A 26,035-nucleotide genomic window follows, 5' to 3' on the forward strand; every position below is an offset into this window, starting at 1 on the left:
TGGAAGTATTGCTTCTTCTTCAATTTTTTGGAAGACTTTCTGTAGAATAGGAACCAAGTCTTCTTTGAAGGTTTGATAAAATTCGCTGGTATAGCCGTCTGGGCCTGGACTTTTATTTTTGGGGAGGTTTTTAATGGTTTTTTCTATTTCTTCTCTACTAATAGGTCTGTTTAGGCTTTCTGCTTCTTCATGACTCAGTCTAGGAAGGTTGTATTGTTCTAGGAATTTATCCATTTCTTCTAGGTTGTTGAATTTAGTGGCATAAAGTTTTTCATAGTATTCTACAATAATTCTTTGTATATCTACGATGTCTGTGGTGATTTCTCCTCTTTCATTTTGGATTTTGTTTATATGAGTTCTTTCTCTTTTTTCCTTGGTAAGTCTTGCCAAGGGTTTGTCAATTTTGTTGATTTTTTCAAAGAACCAGCTCCTTGTTCTATTAATTTTTTCAATAGTTTTCCTGTTCTCTATTTCATTTATTTCTGCTCTGATTTTTATTATCTCTTTTCTTCGGCTGGTTTTGGGTTGTCTTTGTTCTTCATTTTCTAGTTCCTTAAGGTGTGAAGTTAAGTGGTTTACTTCGGCTCTCTCTTGTTTGTTCATATATGCCTGAAGTGATATGAACTTCCCTCTTATCACAGCTTTTGCTGCGTCCCATAGATTCTGATATGTCGTATTATCATTTTCATTTGTCTGTATATATCTTTTGATCTCTGCACTTATTTCTTCTTTGACCCATTCATTCTTTAAAAGTATGTTGTTTAGCTTCCACATTTTTGTGGGATTTTTTTCCCTCTTTTTTGCTGTTGAATTCTAGTTTCAAGGCTTTATGATCAGAAAATATGCTTGGTACAACTTCAATATTTCTGAATTTGCTGATGTTGTTTTTGTGGCCCAACATATGGTCAATTCTTGAGAATGATCCATGTACACTGGAGAAAAATGTATACTCAGTCACTTTGGGATGAAATGTCCTGTAGATGTCTATCATATCCAGGTGCTCTAGTGTTTTGTTTAAGGCCACTATGTCTTTGTTGATTCTCTGTTTGGATGACCGATCTAGATTCGTCAGCGGTGTATTGAGGTCTCCAAGTATGATTGTATTTTTGTCAGTTTTTGTTTTAAGGTCAATAAGTAGCTGTCTTATATATTTTGGTGCTCCTTGGTTTGGTGCATATATATTAAGAATTGTTATGTCTTCTTGATTCAGTGTCCCCTTAGCCATTATGAAATGGCCATTTTTGTCTCTGAGTACTTTTGCTGTCTTGTAGTCAGCTTTATCAGATATGAGTATTGCTACGCCTGCTTTTTTGTGGATGTTATTTGCTTGGAGTATTGTTTTCCAGCCTTTCACTTTGAATTTGTTTTTATCCTTGTTACTTAGATGAGTTTCTTGTAGGCAGCATACAGTTGGATTTTCTTTTTTGATCCATTCGGCTACTCTGTGCCTTTTTATTGGTGAGTTTAATCCGTTTACATTTAGTGTAATTATTGACACTTGTGAGTTCCTCATTGCCATTTTATAGATTGCTTTCTGTTAGTTTTGTGTCTTGTTTGATTCTTCTCTTTCATTTTTTTATCTTTTGTTTTTATTTGGTTGTGTTCCATACATCTTTCCTCTGTTGCTATCTTTTTTAAATCATGTGCTTCTGTGGTGGTTTTTTCAATGATGGTTACCCTTAAGTACTGAAAAGGGTTCCTACCCTGTTCATTGTAGTGCACTATTTTGTGAGTACTTTTGCGCTCCATCGCCCTTTACTACTGTTAATCTTCATCCTCTCCCCCCTTTCTTATTGTTGTCACAGTTTAAAGTTGGTTTTGTTATGTTCTTCTTGGAGCTTTTACTTGTGGCTTTGTTGTTGTTGTTTTTTTATTCTTTGTATCTGATTGGAGAACCCCCTTTAGTATTTCCTGGAGTGGGGGTTTTCTGGTGATAAATTCTCTCATCTTTTCTATATCTGTGAATGTTTTTATTTCTCCTTCATATTTGAAGGATAACTTTGATGGGTATAGTATTCGTGGCTGAAAGTTCCTCTCTTTCAAGACTTTAAATATTGGGGTCCACTCTCTTCTAGCTTGTAGAGTTTCTGTTGAGAAATCTGATGATAATCTAATGGGCCTTCCTTTATATGTTGTATTCTTCTTTTCCCTGGCTGCCTTGAGAATTTTTTCTTTGCAGTTGGTTTGTGCCAATTTTATTATGATGTGCCTTGAAGTAGGTTTGTTGGGGTTAAGAAAACTTGGAGTTCTGTTTGCTTCTAGAATTTGAGGTTTTAGTTCTTTCCACAGGCTTGGGAAGTTCTCATCTATTATTTGTTTGAGTATGTTCTCCATTCCATTTTCTCTCTCTTCTCCCTCTGATATACCTATTATTCTTATGTTATTCTTTTTGATGGAGTCAGATAATTCCTGTAGGGCTATCTCATTTTTTTTAATTTTTAAATCTCTTTCTTCTTCTCTTTGTTGAGCCTCAAGTTGCTTGTCTTCTATTTCGCTAATCCTCTCTTCTATCTGGCCTGTTCTATTAGCTAAGCTTGTTACCTCATTTTTCAGTTCATGAATTGAGTTTTTCATCTCTGATTGATTTGTTTTTATAGTTTCAATTTCCTTGGAGATATACTCTTTGTGTTCATCGAGTTGTTTTCTGAGCTCCCTAAATTGCCTTTCTGTGTTTTCTTGTATATCTCTGAGTATTTTTAGGATTTCTATTTTAAATTCTCTGTCGTTTAACTCCAAGGTTTCCAATATCTTAAATTTTTTCTCCATAGATTTTTCTTCATCTCTCTGTGTTACCTCTCTTTCTTTTGTATCCATGATAATCGATTTTCTCTTCTTTAATGGCATCTGAGGGTGGTTTTCTTGATAGTATTAATGAGATTTTAAAAGGAATAAAAGGATAAAAAAATAAAAATAAAAATAAAAATAAAAATAAAAAATTGCGTGTTTTTTTTTAATTAATCTTTAAATAAAGAAAAATAAAATAAGATAAAAATTTGAGGAAGAAAAAAAAAGGAATAATTCCTTCCCCTCCTTTTTTTCCTCTCCTCTCCTCTCCCCTCTTTTTTGAGAAAATCTTGAGATGAACTGTGAATTATATTGTACTAGATAGAATAAACAATACCTGTGGCGGAGGGCCTGAATTGGGGAGAAGTAATATAGGGGTAAAGGAAAAAGACAAAAAAGAAAAAAAATAAAATAAAAGAAAAAAATATTTATATATAAAAAGGGGGGGAGCAGTATAGACCCACAAAAAGCAAATTGGGAAAAAATTTGGGTCAAGAATAAAATGCTTTGCTTTTAGGTGTTGGCTGACTCAGAGTTATGATGAGAGGAATAAGAGGGAAACAGGAAAAAGGGGTGGAAAATTAAAAAATTACTATTGTATTTAGTGGAACAAGAACTAGATAAAATGGAGAGCCAGGGATGGTAGCACTTCTAATGTGTTAAAAAGGTGAAGTAAAAACCATCCAAAATGTCACAAACTTAAGTTTGAGTCCCAGATAAGATAATTTGTTCGTTATTGAGGTTTGAATGAGAGAAGATGTAAAGGAGAGAGGAAGAGGCTAATGTAGAGGGAGAAAAGAGAGAGAGAGAGAGAGAGAAAATATGGAACCACTTAAAGAAGAAAAAAGAAAAAGGAGGAGAGAGAAAGAGAGAGAGTTAGGGGTTTTGGATTGCAACCCTCATAGAGAGGAAGGAGAATGAAAGAAAAGATAATGGGAGATGTAACACTTATGTGTAGTGTAGTTCAAAGAGAGGCGAGAGTAAGACTGAAAGAGAATTAAATGACCAAATTGGAATAAAAAAAAAAGAAATCAAGTATAAAGAAAAGAGACACAGACGAACAAATATAATAAAATGGGATAGGTTATAAAGTCTGCAGATTATTCTTGATTTTGAGAGGTTGTCGTCTTGCTTTTTCTTTTCTGTCTTTCTGGTCGGTGACTTTGTACCCCGGGTTCTGCCCCTGTGGCACGCTCTGGAAGAGGTTTGCAGTTGGTAATTCTCTATGGTGATGTCATGTATTGGGCTTCAGTCTCGTTGGCAGTCGAGGCTTATTAGTGTTTATAGGCTCCAACAGTGAGAGGATCTCTCACTGTGAGAGTGTTCCTGGAGCCTCTCTTCTAGACTTTTCCTTCCACAATTAGAAGCCTGGTACTCCAGCTATGGGGTTGCTGCTGCCTCTGCCTGGATAGTAAGAGTCTCAAAGAGCGGGCAACTCCCCACTCTATTCCCACTCAGCACAGGGCTCTGAGTAAGGCTCAGTCAGTCAGAGCTGCTAGCATAATCAGGCGTGGCTTCCTCCCACTCAAAGACCTCTGGTTCTGCCCCTCTGTGGGATAACTCGAGTGCCCACTCCTGAGGCGTTCGGTGGAATCTCTTGCCCACTCTCCGTGCGCACACACCAGGATGTCAGACCAGACAGGTCATACTTCGAGTGAAATCCCTACCCACAGGGAGAAGATCGAGCTTTGGAATTGGCTTTCGCTCTATCTCCGTGCGGCTTTCCCAGGGGGCTAGGGCTGCCTGAGATTCCGTTCCTGGCCCGCTCACAGACCTCTGACTCTGCTCCTCTGAGGGAAAACACGGGCGCCCACCCCTGGGGAGATCGGAGGAATCTCCTGCACACTCTCCGTGCGTGGGCGCTGACCCTGATTCTGAGTCTCAGACGGGACGTCTTTCACTCTGAGAAAGCCCTCCTCCCACACAGAAAAGTTACTGGTTTGGAATTGGCTTTCGCTCTGGCCCCGTGCGGCTTTTCCAAGGCGCTGGGGCTTCCGCTCCTGGCCCGCTCGCAGACATCTGATTCTGCTCCTCTGAGGGAAAACACGGGCGCCCACCCCTGAGGAGTTTGGAGGAATCTCCTGCACACTCTCCGTGCGTGGGCACTGACCCGATTCTGAGTCTCAGGCGGGACGCCTCTCGCTCCGAGAAAGCCCTCCTCCCACACAGAAAAGTTACTGGTTTGGAATTGGCTTTCGCTCTGGCCCCGTGCGGCTTTTCCAAGGCGCTGGGGCTTCCGCTCCTGGCCCGCTCGCAGACCTCTGATTCTGCTCCTCTGAGGGAAAACACGGGCGCCCACCCCTGAGGAGTTTGGAGGAATCTCCTGCACACTCTCCGTGCGTGGGCGCTGACCCGATTCTGAGTCTCAGGCGGGACGGAGAAATCCCTCCTCCCACACAGAAAAGTTTCGCCTTTGGAGTTGGCTCCAGCTCCCTCCCCGTGCCCGGTCCCCTCAGGGCGCTGGGGCTCCTAGGAGATGCTGCTTTTTTTTTTCTCACAGAGGTCTCTGACTCTGCTTCTCTGTGGGTTAGCACGGGCTGCGCCCACCCCCGAAGTGTTCGCGGGAATCTCTTGCCCACCAACCCCGCGCGCGCCAGCCAGGAGATGTGGAAAATGGCTGTCCCACTTGTCTTTCTTTGTCTGGGTTTGGCTCGCGTGTTAGCTTGAATTGCCCAGGTTTTTCCACGGCTTGGATCTCCGTGCCACAGCCTGGTTTGGCTGTCTGTACTGCAGTCTGGACCTATTTACTCCCTATGCCCGCCTCAGCTTCTATATTCTCAGTTCTCAGTGAAAGCCATCCTGTTTGGATTAGAGAGGAAGGCGGAGCATTTCTTACTCCTTATTTCCCCCGGGGTTTGACCATATATTTAGCCAATCCTTCGCTCGATCCTACCTTCGGGTGTGTTGCGAAGCATCTGAAGACTCCAAGGATAGGTTTTTCTGTTTCTGGTTGAAGAACTTGTTGAGTTTCTGGGGAGATTTTCGGTATCGCTTCCTACCGCGCCATCACTGTGACGTCATCTCGTATAGATACTAATTTTAAAAAGCCCTCAATGCAATGATATTTTAAAACGCCAGCTCTGTTCATTTGTTCATTTTTAATTTCTGAGGCTTTTGAGACTTTATATCACAGTAACAAAAGAGTGGCTAAACTCTGATACATTGTAAAGAGCTTCTACAGCAATAATTAATATATGGGGCCAGTGACACTTAAATTAATCTCGAAAACCACTCTCAAGGTGAAGGGGACAATAAATGTGCCATGTGGCTAACCCATGGTGCTGCACCATCACTGTGTTCTATCATTGATCACTGATGATAGCAAAGACACGATCACTCACACGCTAGAACTAATAATAATCTCCAAATATGGAAAAGTTCTTACTCACTTGTGTGTTTGGTAACAGTCGATGTTTAATGAATAATGATTTTCTTCATGCCCTAAAGGATACAAGCAACAAGTCTTTTTTCCTTTCTTTGCCTGCTACATTGTAGGAAGCATTGGAACCAGTTAATTGACTGCAATAGCCAATTTGAATACTAATTCTCTTCCAAATGTAAATATGTAATTCTAAGAGTATAGAAAATCCAAGTATTAATACTTGCATGATTAGAAATATATGAGCACAGCAGACAGGACCAACTCTAACCTGAACCAGATACCCAAAACTGACGGCAAAATTCAGGGACTGCACTGGTGTGGCAGGTTCTAGGTGGTGTCCACTATGTTTTTTCTTAGTGATGATGAAGGAACCATTGCCAGCATTAGTTCCATTACTGGGTTTCAACTAATTTAATTCTTCCTTTCCTTCATGAAAGGGCATGGTAGGCACTCTAGCGGTCTGGTGTTGTCAGTGTATAAAACAGTTTTTCTAGGTAACATGAATCCTTGTTAGGTGCCTGTTGTAGTTCCATCAGTCTCACTATGAGATTGCAGTAAGAGTTCCCTGACTCCAGAACTTGTCTTATCTGCTGTACTTTTGCCTTCTTGATGCCTTCTGATCCTCATAATCAGAATTTGTAGATAATGATCATTTTCTATAGCAAGTAAATTGTAAGCTCTATGTAAGACTCATAAGGTAACAATAACTCTTTTTGAAAATATAGAGTTAGCTATGCAAAATAAACAACTGTTTGGTCCATTGCTATTACCTCATTTCTTTCTGGAAGCATTTATTTGAGTTTCATGAGCAAAGTTTATATTGTAAATAAAACTTCCCCAAATCCCAAGATAACACTTAGTTTTTTACCATCTCTGGCAACATGCTCATGTTGCACAATATAGATTCCTTCCTTTGTGCAAGACTCCAAATGTTTCTCAATAATAACATCCCTGTTTCTAATCACACCCTGAAAAATACCAGCCAGTAGTAGCTTACCATTTTCCTCCAAACTTTTCAATGCTTTAAATCCAGCCTTAAAAAAGTATAAAGGCTACCTATGTGATTACTTAGAACGAATAAGATCAAAATCAGCTCAAAGGAAAGCTGCATACTTGTCCAGAAATGCCTTCCCAGGAATACTACAAAGAGGAAATAAGTGTGCTTATCTATGGTGATAACAATACAGCTGCCTAGCAATCGAGTTAACTTGACTGTCATCTTTATCAAGCAGTATGTTTACAGCAGAGACAATCTGAGGAAAGAGAAATTTGTATTGTGGTATCAGCACAATGAAAGTGTATTCCTAAACACAGTCAGCCTCTTGTTTATGAAGCATGATGGTGACTACTCAAGACATAGTGTTTAGATAGGCACAGATTATTTAACATTTAGAAATGTCATTAACACATTTAAGGCTCACTCACTTCAACTTTTCTCCAAAATCACTTCTCAACATTGCTTATTCTAAAAAATATAAATTTTTTTTTGAAAGGCAGAAGAGCCTTTGGTGCAATCCATGTGTACATGTGTGTGTGTGTGTGTGTGTGTGTGAAGGAGCTGAAAAAGAATTATTTGGTGATTTTGTGCAATAGTCTATTTAGAATAAATTGTCTAAAAAAATAAAGTGGGTGTAATTTAATGAAGCTAATTAGAAACAATTATTTTTAATTAAATAATTAAGCAATCATGTAGAAGCCTCATTTTTTTTTTTCTTATAGAAGTTCAAGAGGCTGATGTCTCAAAGGCAATGTTCAGTATGCATTTGGATACGATAATTATCCTCTTCCCTGACTTCAGCAAGTATACTTAGACCAACTCAGATGAACCACGGATTTCACACCAGCAGCGGAAAAGCAGAAACATACGGAAAAGAGGACCTCTGGGTTCTTGTTGAGGAAATGATTTCTAATAAGTACAAAGAAATGTAGAACCTGGGACTCGTCTGCTAAATTATCATAGGAATGCAGATGAATTAGATTTTAAAGGCACATGCAAGAGGACTTAAGGCTGGCCCTGCTGTCAACTGGCTAAGTAGGAAAGAGTTGTCGATTATTTTTTGAGTGCTTACTGATGCCTTCCCATAGAGCTTGTTCAAAGCATGACACTGAATGCAGCTGTCTTACTACTTACCTTTAAGCAGTTCTCACTCGCCTTGGGAACTAGCAATCACTTTTGCTCTCCCTCCCTTTTTCCATCAAAGATTTTGTCTACGCCAATGTGGATAAAATCACTGAGGTAATATATCCACAAATATTTGTATTAAAATAATGTATTTCACTAAGGAAGGTGGCAAGACATTTTGTGAAGTACATGAGCTGTGGAAAGAGTTTGGGTTCCAATTCCAGCTTTTTTTCTTTTATAGCTAGGTGACCTCAGTTATGTCATTCAGCTCTTCTGAGAATCACCTGCAAATAAGGGCAACCAGATATTCTCTATGGAATTGATTTGAAAATTATATAAGAAAATGTATGTCAAACCACCTGGCCTAGTGCTACTAAAATAGAGGAGAGGGTCTAGCTTTATTCTTTTAGAGGGATGTTAGGCACCAGCAGGCAGGTGGAGATTTTTATGAAGCTGAAGGACTTTTCTTGCACTCCAGATAGAAAGCCAAGTAGGTCATGAGAAAAGTTTTTTAAATGGTATGTTGACTTACCCCCCAAATAAATTTTTAAATGGTAAAGTTGAATTACAAGTACAAACACCTGCAACAATTCTTGCAAATTTTATTTCTGCAGCCCATGATATTTTAGACAGAAGCCTCTAGGAAGCTAGATTCCAAGTCTCACTAGTTATGTCATCCACTGATATTAACCAAGTCCCAAATACTTTCAGATGGGTAACTTGTTCAAATGCCATAGCAATTCTGTGCATAGGTAGCATTCTTCTCCTTTGAAAAATGAAACCACTGAGGTCCAGGGTGATGAGGTGGATCTTAAGGGTAGTGCTGGGATTTCATTCAGTATTTTGGAGTTAGAGTGAAGAGATACTCTTTACCATCATTTGTTTAAACTCTGCTGTATAGTTATGAAAAATAATAAATGGTGGAGTGTTAGTGATAGCTTTATGATGGTGGACCATAAATAACCAAAATTTCTGTCAATTGATTTGAGAAGAAAGAGATCTTTTAATTGCGATGATAGTTAACTCATAATAGCCAGCAGAAAAACAATGAATAACAGCAACAACCATAAACCTAAAGCCACAGTTCCAAATTCTGCTAAAAACAAATTTTATTTATTTGTATCTCTATGCCAATATAAGAAAAGTTAGCTTGCTGAATTTTTATCATTTATAATTTGGGATAGAAAAATCATCAGTTCTTCAAGGTTCCTTTTTAAATTCTGAATATTACATTGAGATTAGTACCACTATTAACCTTTCCTTTGCCCACAAATAGCAATTACAGAATAAGTACAGGATACATCTAGAGTTTTGTGTCCCTGAATATAGGAGTAATGCAAACTGTTCTGACTTTAAATTTGAATTGTTTTACATATGCTTTATGTAAATTAGAAGTGCATTTTAATAAATTATTTCACCTCCCTACATGCATGCTTTTCATTTTTTTTAGAAGTCTAGTGATTTCAAAAGTAGAACAGGTTTAGAATACTTGCAAGAACACTTGAGGCAAATCAAAACACCCTTTCTTTATTTAAGCATGACTTAGAATGAGCATAAAGCAAGATTCTCAGAATATCAAATAATTATACAATGACAACATTTTCTTCACTGAAATAGAGTAAAATACTCAATGCTTCTGCTTTATAAACCATTCAAGTTCTTGTTTTAACTAACTAAATTGTCAAATAAGTAGCCAAAACTTTAAACTGAGCTTTCTCCCACATCTTTCACTACTTCCTCTTTTCTTTCTCCTTTTCTCTCTTCAGTATCCAATCTCTACTCTCCATTCTTAAGTTGTTCTACCTTTCTTTCCTTTCTTTAAAGTGATAATAAAACATATTAATATATTTGTTTATTCTCTTCATTCTTACAGTGATCAGCTTTCTTCCTTATTCTTTTTAATTCTACCCTTACTCATTTGCTTTCCTTTTGATCATTATTCTACTTGTTACTTACTCTATTAACTGATAGCACCCCCTCATCATCCCAACCAATCTTATTCCAATGCAGGGGTGGATCTGACATTTCCCAAACTCTGTAGAGCTGAGTAAGGGTTCCACACGAGGAACCATGAGATCATCCACTCACTGACATATTCAACTGAGATAAGAATAAGACTATAGCAATATATATTCTGTAAAAAGTTACCTTGTAAAAATTTACTTTATGAATTCATAATCACTCTTGACCATAAAGACACATTCATTTCTTTGAGCTTAAAATTTCACTCCATCTATAATGTGTTTGTCTATCAACCATATACAGAAAGTTCATGTAGGTTTCTTAAGCTTTTGAGTAGTCTGAAAGAGTTGAAATTTCTTTTATTTCTCATGTTCCATAATAAAATTGCTAGCAATTTTCTCAGAAGATATAACCCATAGTAGCAAAGAAATACTATTAATAAAACAAAGAAAATTTGAAAAATTAAGAACAAAAACTCAAGCATGCTTTAAACCTTACCTGTTCTTTAGATCCCACAGTTGTTCACCGCCTGTCTCCCTAAACAAAGGAGAAATGTGACAACAATTAAAATGTTGTGAAAATAATGCTATTAAAATACTTCTTGTCTGACCAGGTGGTGGCACAGTGGATAGAGTGCCGGACTGTGACACGGAGAACCCAGATTCAAAACTCCAAGCTCACCATCTTGAGCACGGGTTTATCTGGTTTGAGCAAAGCTCACCAGCTTGGCCCTGGCTGGTTGGCTCAGTGGTAGAGTGTTGGCCCAGAGTGTGGAAGTCCCGAGTTTGATTCCCAGCCAGGGCACACAGTAAAAGCACCCATCTGCTTCTCCACCCTTCCCCCCCTCTCCTATCTTTCTGTCTCTCTCTTCCCCTCCTGCAGCCAAGGCTCTATTGGAGCAAAGTTGGCCTGGGTGCTGAGAATGGTTTCATGGCCTCTGCCTCAAGCTCTAGAATGGCTCCGGTTGCAGCTGCCCCAGAGGGGCTGAGCATGCCCCCTGGTGGGCATGCCGCGTGAATATCTGTCAGGAACATGTGGGAGTCTGTCTATCTGCCTCCCCTGCTTCACACTTCAGAAAAATACAAAAATAAATAAATAAATAAATAAATAAGCTCACCAGCTTGAGCCCAAGGTCACTGGCTTGAGCAAGGGGCCACCTATTCTGCTGTAGCCCGATGGTCAAGGTATGTATGAGAAACTATCAATAAAAAATAAGATGCTGCAACAAAAAACTGATGCTTCTCATCTCCCTCCCTGTCTGTTTATCCCTATGTATCCCTCTCTCTGACTCTCTCTCTGTCTCTGTAAAAACAACAACAACTTCTTATATAGGTAATGCATGTTTATATTACTCAGCTAATAAAAACTGTCTAATTCCAAAGAGAAGTAAAATTAATTGAATTTTGGCATTCTTCTTTGTAATGATTATTTTAGAAACAAAAGATGTTATGATTATTACAGAAAGAAAAATGTCAGTTTAGAATATTAATTCAGTAATTTCATAATCAAAAGCCTATATTTTCTGAAATAAATAATATATAATCAAAGATTAAATATAATATAAAAATTCTGTTGAAAATTCTTTAAATAATTCTTACAGTATAATATATTCCTTACATTATAAGGAATTCCTTGCATTGTTAAGATTTAGTTCTTTGCTAAACACACACAAAGCCCTCTCAGTTGCTTTAACTAACATCATAGGGTCTCTAACAAAACACAATTTCCCAAACTAAGATGATAATGTTAAAAATATAGAGAGATCATATAGATTTTAAAATTGAATGGCAGCAAAGTCTTAAGATTTTAATTAAAATATAAACTTAATATTAATATACTTTTTATTAAAGTTAAAAAAGATACAAGTCCATGGCAGAATTGTAGTGCTGCACACATTTCACAAACCAGTCCAAAACCTAGACAGCCATGATGGCATTTTCCCAATGATTGTGTTCAACTTGCTCACCTGTTTTTTTCTTTCTGTAAGAATGAAACTAAAGAAATCAATTTAACTCTCTGTGAGTAGTGTGAGGAAGGACAAATAGTAATACATTTCTGTAAATTTTTAGAAAGTATCAACAGATTTTAAGTGACATAAAAAATGTGATATCTGTAGACATTGGTGGGGAAGAGAGGAGGGAGGCATTAAAAAAGGCATAATAAACTTTTGGAATTAATGGATGTGTTTGTTATCCTTTTTTTATGTTACAAGTATTTTTTTCAATTGAATTTATTGCGGTGGCACTGGTGTATACAGAGATGTGCTGTAGAATCGTATACCTGAAATTTCTGTACTTACGTTTACCACTGTGCCCTCAATCTTGATTGTGGTGATGGTTTTACAGGTATATACATATGTCAAAACTCATCTAATTGTATGCATTAACATGCACGGCATATGTCAACTATACCTCAATAAAGCTCAAAAAAAAGGTGAAAGGTTGTGAAATATACATTTAATGTAGGGCATAAAATGGAAAATTAATGAAGGTTGTTACTTTAGCAGTTTTTATTTTAAAAAATTATCTGGATGTTGTGTGATATCCAGATTGGGGAGAAGGTGGTTGGAAATGTGGATGAAATTCTGTAAGGAGGCGTGACTACCATATTGACAGTGGAGGTAAAGGATGCTGATTGATTCATGACAGAGTTAGTAGGTACAAAGAAAAGGCTTACTGAAGCACTGGATATAAAGGTAGGACGCAGGAAGGAATAAGGTTGATGGCCAGGTTTTTGATTCAAGCAAATGGGTGTATAGTGCTGTCATTTTCTTTTCTTTTTAAAGAATATATAAATAAATAGTTTTGGCTTTTCTTGAACTGTTGGTTATATTGTGTGTTGATGTGCTGCCATTTTATGAATAGTGAAGAATGAAAGCATTAAAATTCAAGGGAAATAAGAAACATCACATTTTGGACATATTATTTGTGAAATGTCTATGAGACAGCCAAATAGAAACGTTAAATTGGTAAAGTTTTCTAAACCTAAGAGGAAAAGTCTGAGCTACAAAAATACTTTTGAGTATTATCAGCATGCAGATGAAAGTGGGTGGCTTTCATGAAATGAAGGTAAATGTCATTAAATAGGAATACAACAAGGAACACAGAGTCAGGATGCTAGATGGTTTATCTTCTCGAAGAATTTCATCCCTCTTCTCTCCCCCAAATAACCAGAATCAGGTTGAAAAGCAGTTCTGTGTACAAGAAGGTAATTATTTCTTATGCACTTAGAGGCTACTTTCTAACATTTATGTTTAAAATTTTACAATATAGGTAGGAAACAAATATATAATATTTTAGTAAATTAACCTAATCTGCCCCCAGTTTAATCTTTAAATTATCCTCAAAGGCTCTTAAATGTTTAATTACTTATTTAACAGGTGTTGATCATATTATAATCTCCTCACCCAATCTCTTAATGATCTTGATATATAATTTTTTGCATACATACTTTATATTTAATTGAAAGTGAAGAATAGAGCTTTGTTAAAATTATAATAAAAAATAGTCAAATTAACTTGCAGAACTTGACAACGTGTCCATGAAGTGTGGAAGAAACTGTGGTATAATCCCTCGAAGGTGGCTGGAAATTCTGTACTGTGATGATTTCCAAGAGGCATCTTTTATACCCTCATAGTGATCAATCATAGAAACAGCAAACAATTGTAAAATTATAGCTTATTATTAGAGAAGGAGAATAAAACAAAAATTTTATAGCTGGTCTGAATGATGTTCTTTTAAGTAAAGCTTAAGTTGAGAATAATACATGGTAGAGTTAATTCTGTTAGTTTCCATTTGCTCTGAGCCTAGCAGCAATGTTGGGAAGTTATGTAACCTTGCTAGATCATCTGTAAAATGGAAATGAAACAAACAACTTCCAAGGGTTTGGGTGAGAATAAGTGGGACAAAATACACAAAAATGTCTTGTACAGTGTAAAGCATTAGAGACTGCACAATAATAATGGGTCATATTATCTAATGGTGATACCTGATAGTGATTTTAATTTGTATACTGCATTTCATTTTATTTAGAATTTTACAAGTCATTAATAAGACCTAGAAAGAAATAAGGTCAACTCTTCAGATGATGATAAAAGAAAATCAATGACAAAACATGGAATTTTTAGAACTTTGTACATTTTGATGGCTGTGAATTTTTGGTGTATATACACAAAAATGAAAGGTCCAGCTCCTGCTCATGGGGCATGGCTGGAACTGAAACACAGTTCTGAATATGGTTCTTCAGTCTCTCCCATTCCTGTCTTTATACTTAGACACTTTTCTTATTTTCTAGTTTACTTTTTTCCTTTTCTCTGCTCCTTGTGATACTGCCCATTTATTATCTACCCGTGATCAAGATTAAATCATTAATCATAATTGTGTAAATATTTAGTTTATATTTTTATAAAACAAATACATATTTTCCTTTTTACAATAATAATTCAATATTCACTATTGAATAATTTTAAAACACACTAAAAAAGTCATTTATAATTCTATGAGAGATAACTGCTACTGACTTTTTGTTATGTAGTCACCTAGTCTCTTTTCTGTGCACTAATACGTTTTACAAATTCAATGATAGCAGCATGTTGCTCCTAGTTTTTACTTTTCCATGAATATTTTTAAATGACATGAGTTGTTTTCTACTACATTTTTAGGTACTGCATAGTTATTATAAAATATAATTTTATGGATGAAACATGATTTGTTAAACCCGTCAAAAAGGCTGTTGTCAGTTCTTTTTCCTTGTACAAGCAGTCTGTGATAAACATTCTTAAGGCTATATATTTGCATGAATCATGATTACTTTCTTAGGATGAATTGCTGGACTCAGTGAAGCCTGCTCATCAACTTACAAAAAATTATAAAACTGTTGCCAAATTGCACTCCAAAAGGTTATTAACATTCAACACTCCTACCAGCTAGATAGGAGAATGCCTCCTTTCTCACACTGCAGCTAATAGTAGATAGGGTCGTTTTTCAGTTCTTACATTTTTGCCAGTTGCATCTTTTATTGTTTTATTTTATGTTTCATTGGTTACCAGCTGGGTTGAAAGTTTTTCATGTTTCTCATTTGCATTTGTTAATTTCTAAAATGGTCAATATTTTCATGGTTATCTATTAGAGCACACATCTTTGGTATGATCACTTGTAACAACTTATATATTTAGGATATCATCTCTAAAAATAAAGATTTGATTAAGATGATCAGTGATAACTTTAACATTTCCAGGATTAACATATGGCAAGAATCATCCTAAAACTCTAGAGAAAATTTAATAGCTTTCTTAGTTTCTGAGATACAAAAGTGATTTCAAATAGATGAATGAATTTAAGTTCAGTTTTATGATTCTTTTTTTATTACTTCATTTTCACTCCAATTTGAATAAATGTTCCATTTAGTTTATTGTTATTTAGTCCCTCACAAACATTTTTGGATTATTTACATCAATATACTTTTATTCACTAATATGTCTGTTATGTTCTACTTTCTATTTCCTTTGAAATTGTGTGAACATGATTTTCTTTTATTACTCTAAAAGAATGAACTGGTGTAATTTAATTTTTCTTGACATATTAACCTGTATCAGAAGGCTTACTGATGTAGCCAAAGTTTAGAATTAGCCTGATACAGTACCACTGTTATGTAAAGATTTCCTGTGTTAGCCAAGGCTCTACTGCTTTGCCCTGGTGTTGGTATCATTACATAGACTGAAACTTTTTTGAGTTCAACAGCTAATCACAAATGTAATATAAAGGAAATTTATAAGCAGATGTATACTTCTCTAGATTCTGACGTAGGTATACTTATTCCATCATAAAAACTAAAAAAATTAGAAACTCATGTATCTTCAGAATGTAAAGTGGCTGACATTCACGAGTGGTTAGAAAATAAGCATGCCATACCAATACAAGAACTGAAATAAAATATCTTCTATTACTGTAGTTCTTTATAACCTCTGCACTATCTCATGTGATTGCTTTCTCAAACATGCCTTGACTGGGGCCTCCAGCTGAGCCAGTGATGCCTTGCTCAAGCCAGCGACCTTGTGTTCAAGCCAACAACCATGGGGGTCATGTCTATGATCCCATACTCAAGCCAGCGACCATGCACTCAGCTGGTGAGCCTGTATTCAAGCCAGTTGAGCCCACCCTCAAGCAGGCAGTGTCGGGGTTTCGAACTTGGGTCTTCAGCATCCCAGGCCAAAGCTCTATCCACTGTGCCACCACATCGTCAGGCTTAATTTTTGTTTTTTTCTGTCTTAAGGCAATTGCCAGTTTCCTAGATTTTAGTGCTCTAGAAGTGTTTATAAGGCTCAATAGGTTTATTTAGAAATCAAATTTCTGAAGTTCAAACTGCTATATTTTAATAAGAACTATAATTATCAGACACCTTTTGAGTTTCTTCATTCTCTACTGACCCCATGCACAGATATTCTTTTCTTTAAGCCAGACTCTTTCCTACACATATAGTTTAGTCATATCAGAAAAGAAAAAAAAAATGGAAGCTCAACTGATGTTATAGGAAGGAATCTCCCTTTAGAGAGCCTGTCTCCTGAATACTCCTTTTACCCAGTCATGGGATTCAGATAATTCAACAACAGGTTCCCTGCCCTAATGACCATTTTAAGTATTAAAAAACAATATACCAGAAGTAGTGGTGGGATTCAGCTGGTTCACACCTGTTCAGCAGAACCAATATCTAATTTTTTGTTGAGTTAACAAACTGGTTGTTAAAATGGCACTTGTAATCAGAGTTCTCTCTAAGGCAGGTGCCTGGGCAGCCACCCAATGTGAAAATCACAAATTTATATTCCTTATTCTTTTTTAATGTTCATCTGCACAATAGTGTATTCTAAGCCAGTGGTCCCCAACCTTTTTTGGGCCACGGACTGGTTTAATGTCAGAAAATATTTTCACGGACCGGCCTTTAGGGTGGGACGAATAAATGCATAAAATAAACTTATGCGCCTGGCATAAGACTGTGGTATTTTTAAATATAATTGTCAAACTTATGAGACAAGCGTCAAGAGTGAGTCTTAGACGGACGTAACAGAGGGAATCTGGTCATTTTTTAAAAATAAAACATCGTTCAGACTTAAATATAAATAAAATGGAAATAATGTAAGTTATTTATTCTTTCTCTGTGAACCGGTACCAAATGGCCCACGGACTGGTACTAGTCCACGGCCCGGGGGTTGGGGACCACTGTTCTAAGCAATTGTAGTAATGTTCATTCCTTCCATAGGTGAAAACAATTTGATGGAACTATGCTTGTAATATTTATTTATTCAGTTCATAAAACTCATTATACCTTTGATGAAATACTACATTTTAATTCCTTCATGTTTGTTACTTCAGTAAACAAACATAAAACATACAGAAGTGCCCAAAAACCAGGAGTGACAAGCTGTCATTTGTTTCAGCTTTGTGTTATGCCCAAAATTTCTGCAAGGTATTATGAGTGCACTGGTGTTCCCTGAATGGTGAAACCAATAGAAAGTTAGGAGACAGTGAACTAATACAAATATAGATTTCAAGGGTTTCTTTTCGCCCATTTCGGAAGCCATGGAAGAATGCTCACGGCTTTCCTGTGACAAACAGGTTTGTAGTACACATTATTCTATTGTATTTAATCTGTATAGCCTATGCAATTTATTAATTCAGTTTAGAAATTTTGTTTAATATCAATAAAATGAAAAAATGTATGTTACATTAGTATTTTTCACTAATAATTTAAACTTTTCTTATAACATAATCTAGTTTTGTGTACCTGTTTTATTGTTCAAACTTAAGTATTAAATGCATAAAATGTCATTTTTTAATACTTAAAATGGTCATTAGGGCAGAGAACCTGTTGTTAAATTATTTGAATCCCACCAATTCTTATCCAGACTATTTACTACTTGTACCCTCCAATTTTTCAGTACAACTGATCAATTGTAACTTAAAAAAAATATTTGATTTTAAAGAGGGAAAGGGAAAGAGAGAGAAATAGGAACATTGATCTGTTCCTGTATGTGCCCTGACCAGGGATTGAACCAGCAACCTTTGTGTATCGGAACAACGCTCCAACTAACCAAGCTGTCTGGCCAGGGACCGATTGTAACTTTCCACCAGGATAGAATTTGCTTCTCCTTTTGACACTCTTTGCCTGCATTTAAATTAACAATATTCATAATGATAAAAAGCATATATACATAACATACCTTTGCAAGTTAGATTTCATCCATTTGACGATATTACGTGAAAAACAAATCCTTACAAATGCGTATGCACATTATACAAATACTCTATTTTTGTTTGCAGTTATCAAGGCTTTCAAAAAATATTGCTTGAGTTTAAGGAGAATCTTTTTTCTAAAGTACTCCTGTAAATATTATAAGTCTTAGACTTCAGTTTCAGTCTTATTAGCAGGAAGACTGCAGTATAATTTTAAGAGTTGATGTGTGGCTTTCAACCAAATTAGTTTCCTCAGTGCCAGTCATTGTACTGTATATTTATATCTTCAAATCTTCAAGCTTCAAAAGCTCTCAATAAAATCAGAATACATCTGAAAAGTCCTATCACATTTCATGAAGGTAATGTGGGTTGTAAATAGGGAATGAATAGGTCTGAAGGGAGAATAAGGTGTTTAGTGACAGCGAAGGTTGAGTGTCTCTAGGTACAGATTTCACTTATTTTGCAATTTTATGTAAGGTATGTTTTTTAATTCTTACCCTATACTTTTATAATATGTTAAACTAAACACCAGATGGCCTGATTACAGTTTTTACCTTATATAAAATGATAGTTACATCAATCTCCTATGATGAAGGAACTATAAACCATATTCAGCTTCTTTACCCTCTGCACCAGGACTCATTAGTGTAATTGGTAATTCTTTGTGTGAAATCTCATCAAGCCCTCCTTACACAGATAAACATATAACCCACCGTTGTATCCATTGTTTCCTAAAATGGCATTTGCTATCACCTTTAACCATACCCACTAAGTAATTGTACAAAACCTCCCTAACTCAAATTGATGTTGGAGATCTCTTATCAAATCACCTTTCCAACACAATCTTTTATTAAATCTTCTAAATTTGTTACTGAGAATTTCTTCATACTGATAAGATAATCAGGCAACATTTCTTGGAGTTCACTGAATTATGCCCTCCATATTATTATTATACTAACAATGTTCCAGATCTTGATATTCAGATCAGTTCATATACAAAGAAATCACAGGGCTAAAATTGTACTTCACTTGATTTTTCCACTTAGTGGGTGTTATTCTTTTATTTCTAATATTTTATATATTCTTATAAAACAAGAATAAGAAGGTAAATCTTTAGTAAAACCTGTAAAGTTAACCTTATAATGATTAGTGATCATATCATGTGGATTGCAGGGAACTGATACATAAGACTGTTGATTAATAAAGCTATATATATACATTTTTATTATAATAATTCCATACAATTATGACTCCAACTACAATACAAATATTTACTGTGCTGTGTATTCTCTATGAAAGGCATACTGATCAGTAATTTGAGGGACACAGAGAAGAGCCAGCCCTCAAAATATTGACAATCTGGCCAGCGAGCAGTTCTCATGCATTAATTACAAAAAGTAACACCCAGGGAATGCCAGCTGCACAATATAGCTAATACCTCTCATGAGATGAAATCATGGTCACATGGTGGATAGGAAAATCTATCCAGGATGGTTAAAACTTAAGCTGGGAGAGTCTTGAGATATTATCAGTTTCTAATTATGTTGATAAAATGAGGGATGTCGGGTAAGAATGTGAGCTAAGAATGGGAATGGGAGGCACAGGTTATACAGTAGAGCTGCCTTTTCCAATATGAATTTGAGCAATTCAACAGTGGCTAGTCTAAACTGAAATGTATGATTTCAAAGACATGCTATGAAAAAAAAAGTGAAATATCTCATTAATATTAATTATTAGTCATTACATATTGAAATGATAATATTTTGAATATATTCTGTTAAATATGACAATGTTATTAAATTAATTTAACCTGTCTCTTTTTATATTTAGTAATGTGGCTACTAGAAAATTTAAATTACATATATAGCTAACATTGGTGACTTGCATTATAGTTCTACTAGTTAGTGTCAAGTTATTGAGTAACTGTAAGAAGGCTAAGTTTATTAAATATGTATTTAAAAAAAACATAATAAGGCTTAAAAGTGGTAGGTGGTTAGGAGAAGGCAAGAAACTAGAAACACAGAAAATTATAACCTATTCAAAGTCCTACACATGAGGTGACAAGGGCTGAATGAAGAAGATAGTAATGGGGAAAGAGATGGCATAGCAATAAATTATTTTTTGTGTCTTTTTACTTTTGCTCAATGAAATAATTTTTATTTATAGATTGCTCCTGGTGCCAAAGACATTATAAAAGAAGACTTTCAGTATAATCAGCTCCAGTGAGGAGATATGGAGCTAGAAAGAGGGAAGAATGAAATACACCTGATATTGTATATTTTCCCAGCCAGGGAGGATAATGATGCATTTAGTGGAAGTGAGGAATTTGATGGGGGGATCTGTTTTGTAGAGAGAGCTTTTTAAGTCCTGAAATGTATTGTACTGATGTAGCTCTGATGATGATTAACCTCTTGATGAAATAAAGAATGTAAGACACAGATAGATGGCTATGTTTGATTTAATGGTGTACATCAGTGAGTAAATATACTTAAGACTTCAGTAAAATGGAATTGGAATTCAGGGAGTATGTGGTCAAACTGATCATGGAGATTAGACAATCATCCTGGTAGAATTGAATTGAATGTAAAATTGAAGGGTGATATGCTATAATTTCGGGTGGTGATCTTTTTGACAGTTGAAAAACAAAGCCAAGAATTGAAACATAGAGAATAGTGACATTTGGAGACTGGAGGAAGATGTTGTACAAAGATAACTTGATCAATTATGGAAATGAGAAGAAAACAAAGACAGTGTGGGATCATGGCACCTAAGAAATTAAAAAAAAAAAATCAAAAAGTAGGAACCAGTCAATAGGAGAAAAAATTTTAAGAAATGTATAAAAAAATGTAGATGCTATTTTACTATTTAGGATCAAAATATTACAATGGCAGAAATCCAATCTTCATGAAATCTACAAAAAACCAGATGTTCTATGGTCTGTCTTTCTGCCTTTGGATCACATGGCTCATGTTTGAGCTTTTCTCCAGATGTGTCTTCCTTTTTCATATTCTTTATCAATTATGCCTATCCCATAAAGTTCCTCCTGAACAGTGTCAGATTTATTGTTTCCTGTAGCATTTAATAACTGCATCCTAAGTCAGAACTTATCACAAACTGCCTAGTATTATCTTGTATGTACATATTATATCTTCTGACTCCAAGGCTATATTTTTGGTACTCCACCTGCCTCTCTCTCTCTAGGATTTCTCTTATTGCTAAATTATTCCAAGCATAGAGGGAACAGCTGATAAAGAAAAATTCAGGGCTGGGGCTACTAGGAGTCCTTGGTCTGGACTACTGAGAGTCACAGTGATGCCAAGGACCCATAGATCATCATTTGTTTTTCATTTCTCCACCATTTTTTTTTTTTTTTGGTATTTTTCCAAGGCTAGAAACGGGGAGAGACAGACAGACTCCTGCATGTGCCCAACCGGAATCCACCCGGCACGCCCACCAGGGGCTACGCTCTGCCCACCAGGGGACGATGCTCTGCCACTCCGGGGCGTCGCTCTGTCGCAACCAGAGCCACTCTAGCACCTGGGGCAGGGGCCAAGGAGCCATTCCCAGCGCCCGGGCCATCCTTGCTCCAATGGAGCCTCGACTGAGGGAGGGGAAGAGAGAGACAGAGAGGAAGGAGTGGGGGTGGAGAAGCAGATGGGTGCTTCTCCTATGTGCCCTGGCCGGGAATCGAACCCGGGTCCCCCGCACGCCAGGCCGACGCTCTACCGCTGAGCCAACAGGCCAGGGCTCTCCACCATTTTTTATTGTTTGTTTCTCTTTAGGGCCTTTAGTGATATGCAAGAGTGGAAATCACATTCATTCATTCAAGGTACTAAAATATTTAGAAGGTTATTAAATAAATTAAATATGCATCCAGCATACCCTTGATTGCCATTTATACATGTTTACATGTCTCTCTTCCACACTTGAATGTTAAGAGTCTTGAGGAAAGAAACTGGTTATTAGACACCTTATCGATATTGCATTTTCAGTGTCTAGATGGTTCTTGGCACCTAGTAGATTGTCAACTCACATTTTCTTAATGAATACATAAATCAGTAGAAGTGTGAATTTCTTCCTGAAGGAGGTTCCAGAATGGCTAAAGAAGACAAAATACGAGCACAAGTTAACCAGTGTACAAAAGGAAAGGAGAAGCCTGGCAGAGAAGTATTCAGATAAAAACATGAGGAGTCGAGGGAAAGAAAAATAAGTGTCTCACACAGTGATGGAAGAAGGCTTCTTGGAGAAGCTGGCATTGGAGGGTAGAATTGGAATGGTGGAGAAGGGATATTTTACTAAAGGGGACAGTGCCTATTAATTTTATCAAAATATTTTATTCCTTTATATTTATTAAGGAGACACACCTCTTTTTTTCATGTCTGGTGAGTTTTTAATTGAACTCCTGTGATCACATTCTTTTCACAAAAAAGTTTTTTGGTTTTTTTTCCCCATAAAAGTTTCTTAGAATATGTAGCCACACAGCCGGGTTTTATTTTAAGGACAACGACATTTTTACCTCCTGTTTTGTGTGAGGGTCTGTGGGTTGTAGGAGAGGAGGAGAAAAGAGAGTCCCCAGCTGCCACAAGCCCAACAAAACCCCTGAAAATGATGACTGCATCCATTCCCCCCCCAAAGCCACATTCTGAGAATGATCTTTTTGAGAGGAGGATTGCAAATAGCGCTGCTTCTCAAAACTGCAATTGTGTTTCATGATGCGGCCGCGGCTGTCTCGGTGCTGACGCGGCTCCCAGCATTGCGCGGCCTGCCTTTGAATTGTTAGGTATTTCATTCCCGGCAATAAGAAGAGCTTTCTATAAAAGCAGAGAGGCCCTGTTTTTAATAAGCTTAAATGGACAAAAAGGGCAGTGGCGAAGGAAATATGATTATGAGGACAGGAAATGGAAACACAGTGAACGTCCCTTCCCTGTGTCCCCCAGAACTAGGCAATGTTCTCTACCTCTGGGAGATGCTCTGAAAACATACATAAATAGGGGTGGGAAATGAGTACTAGGGCCAGGAATAGATATGACTTATAGGAGAGGTGGCATTTTCTGCACATACTATGCCGAAAAGAGCTTGGGTATTAGGACAAGTTTGGGATCCTGGTTCTGCTACTTACCCTTACCAGTCTTTTTATTATTCTTTTTTTTTTTTTTTTTTTTTACACCTTGATAAATTGCTTAACTTTTTCAAGTTCAGATTCCTACAAATGAAGCTTGCAGTAATTACTTTACTTCTCAGTGTTGCTGTGAGAGAATGTTAAGATAATGTCTATAAGCCTGGTGGATTCATAACAGATGTCACTATCTTCTCTTCTCCATTGTGTGTCTGTGTGTGTGTGTGTGTGTGTGTGTGTGTGTGTGTGTGTGTGTTGGGGTTGGGGAGGCTACCACACTCCTCTGTATGAGACTTCTCCCAACAGGAGGTTCACTTCAGATTAGTATTAGGATGTGAGCTGAATTATCTTTCACTGAGAAGATAATGCCAGTCACCCTCCATCTGTAGTGTTTGCATCTGTACTTATCCATTCTTTTTTTTTTTTTTTGTATTTTTCTGAAGGTGAAAACGAGGAGGCAGTCAGACAGACTCCCACATGCGCCTGACCGGGACCCACCCGGCATGCCCACCAGAGGGCGATGCTCTGCCCCTCTGGGGCGTTGCTCTGTTGCAACCAGGGCCATTCTAGTGCCTGAGGCAGAGGCCATGGAGCCATCCTCAGTGCCCGGGCCAACTTTGCTCCAATGGAGCCTTGGCTGCAGGAGGGGAAGAGAGAGACAGAGAGGAAGGAGAGGGGGAGGGGTGGAGAAGCAGATGGACGCCTCTCCTGTGTGCCCTGGCTGGGAATCGAACCCGGGACTCCTGCATGCCAGTCCAATGCTCTACCACTGAGCCAACTGGCCAGGGCCTGTACTTATTCATTCTTAATGGAAATGGTTTTGAGTGCTAGGCTAGGCATCTGTAGCCTGTCCCTCTGCCCTTTACTTCTCATTGGGCTCATTGAGTTTAGTCCATAGACATGACACACAGCTTGGCAGGAATCAAGTCAGTGTTTTCAGACAAAAGCTTTCCTTTTCCAAAGATGTGACAATGTTAAAATCACCAAATTTTAATTAATGCTGAAAGAGGTCTGAGAAAACATCTGATTCAAAGTCATACAGATGAGGAAACAGAGGCCTACCAGACTCATAGATGTGGACAAAAAAATAAAAGATGGGCCATGAACTAAACCTGACAAACTCAGATGAACCTTGCACAATGGCCTTGCAAAATCACAAACCTAAAGTAAATACTTAGGATGGTCTAAATTAAATTTCTCTAGCTAAAAGCAGTTTATAGTGGGTAGTCATCTCCTAGAAAGGTGTTCTCTCTCAACAAAAGTCAGTGCTTACTTTTACTTAAACCTGTCTTTTGTCTTTTGCATCTATGATAATGTATCTGATAACATGCCTTTGGACTGTAAGGGTCATCCTCCCCACCCCCCATCAGGCCAGACATCCCACCAAAGAAACAGAAGCCAAGAGACCCCTCATTGCTGTTGTTATGTGACCCATTAACTGTCAGCTGTCTTGTTCCTGCCTATGTAAAAGAAGTTTCGGCATGTACACTTTTACTTTTTACCCTGTCCCAGAGATTTCCCTGCTCTGCCTTCTCCCGCCTCCCTAACCTATCACCAGTCAATTCCATGTGACCCCCTTACATCTTCCCCTTTGATTCTGACGTATAAAATAAGTGGTGAAGCTGCCACTTTCCAGAGCCCTTTCTCAATCCATTGAGACTTTGCTTCCTGGCAATTATGGACAGTTTGGCTCACATAAACTCAAAAAAATTCTTATAGGTTTGGAAGTTGTTTTACATTGACATAGATATGGAGAACAGACTGACATATGTCAGAAGGGTTGGAGGTTGGGGGGCAGGGTGAAAAAGGTGAAGGGGTTAAGCAAAGAAGAAAATACTTATGGACATAGATAACTGTGTGGAGACTGCAGGAGGGAAAGAGGGGACAGGGGAGGTAGAAGAGAGCAGAGCAGGTACAAACGGTGGTGGAGGCAGACCTGACTTGAGGCGGTGAACACACAATACAATATACAGATGATATATTATAGAATTGTGAACCTGAAACCTGTATAATTTTATTAACCAATGTTGCCCCAAAAAATTCAATAAAAAATAAAAGAGAAAAAGAACTAGCTTACTTGCCCAAGATGGAAGGAAAGTTAATGGCCAGTTTCGAATTAGAACCTAGATTTCTGTTGCTCAGTTAAAGGAGCTTTCCAATTGTCCCCTTATCTCTAAATCATTCCCACACCTCTCAGAAAAAGGGATTTTTCCAACTTTTTTTCAGAAGAACATACAACCACAGTAAAAACCAATGTCACATTCAAGGCCAGATGCTGGAGATCTGTAAAGGGATGGGTCTGATTGCGTATATCTTATGGAAAATACTACGGATAATCACTTGGAAGAGTCATTTTCCTCCTTTGATTGTCAACAATTCTGAATGCATTCTTATCTAACACACATGGACTCGCACGTGAACATGTGCCTGTGCACATGTGTGTA

General features: G+C 37.2%; 1 protein-coding gene across 20 annotated transcripts in view; it reads right to left on the minus strand.

The window, feature by feature from the left end:
- The window catches only part of PTPRD (protein tyrosine phosphatase receptor type D), a 2,469,774-nt gene that overhangs the window by 705,699 nt on the left and 1,738,040 nt on the right, over positions 1-26,035 (minus strand). For all 20 annotated transcript variants that reach the window (XM_066368144.1, XM_066368143.1, XM_066368139.1 and 17 more), the window contains one exon: positions 10,749-10,787. The gene's annotated coding sequence lies outside the window, so the exon portion shown is untranslated. The remainder of the gene's footprint in view (positions 1-10,748; positions 10,788-26,035) is intronic.

The sequence above is a fragment of the Saccopteryx leptura genome, chromosome 2 (assembly GCF_036850995.1).
Source record: "Saccopteryx leptura isolate mSacLep1 chromosome 2, mSacLep1_pri_phased_curated, whole genome shotgun sequence".
NCBI lineage: Eukaryota > Metazoa > Chordata > Mammalia > Chiroptera > Emballonuridae > Saccopteryx > Saccopteryx leptura.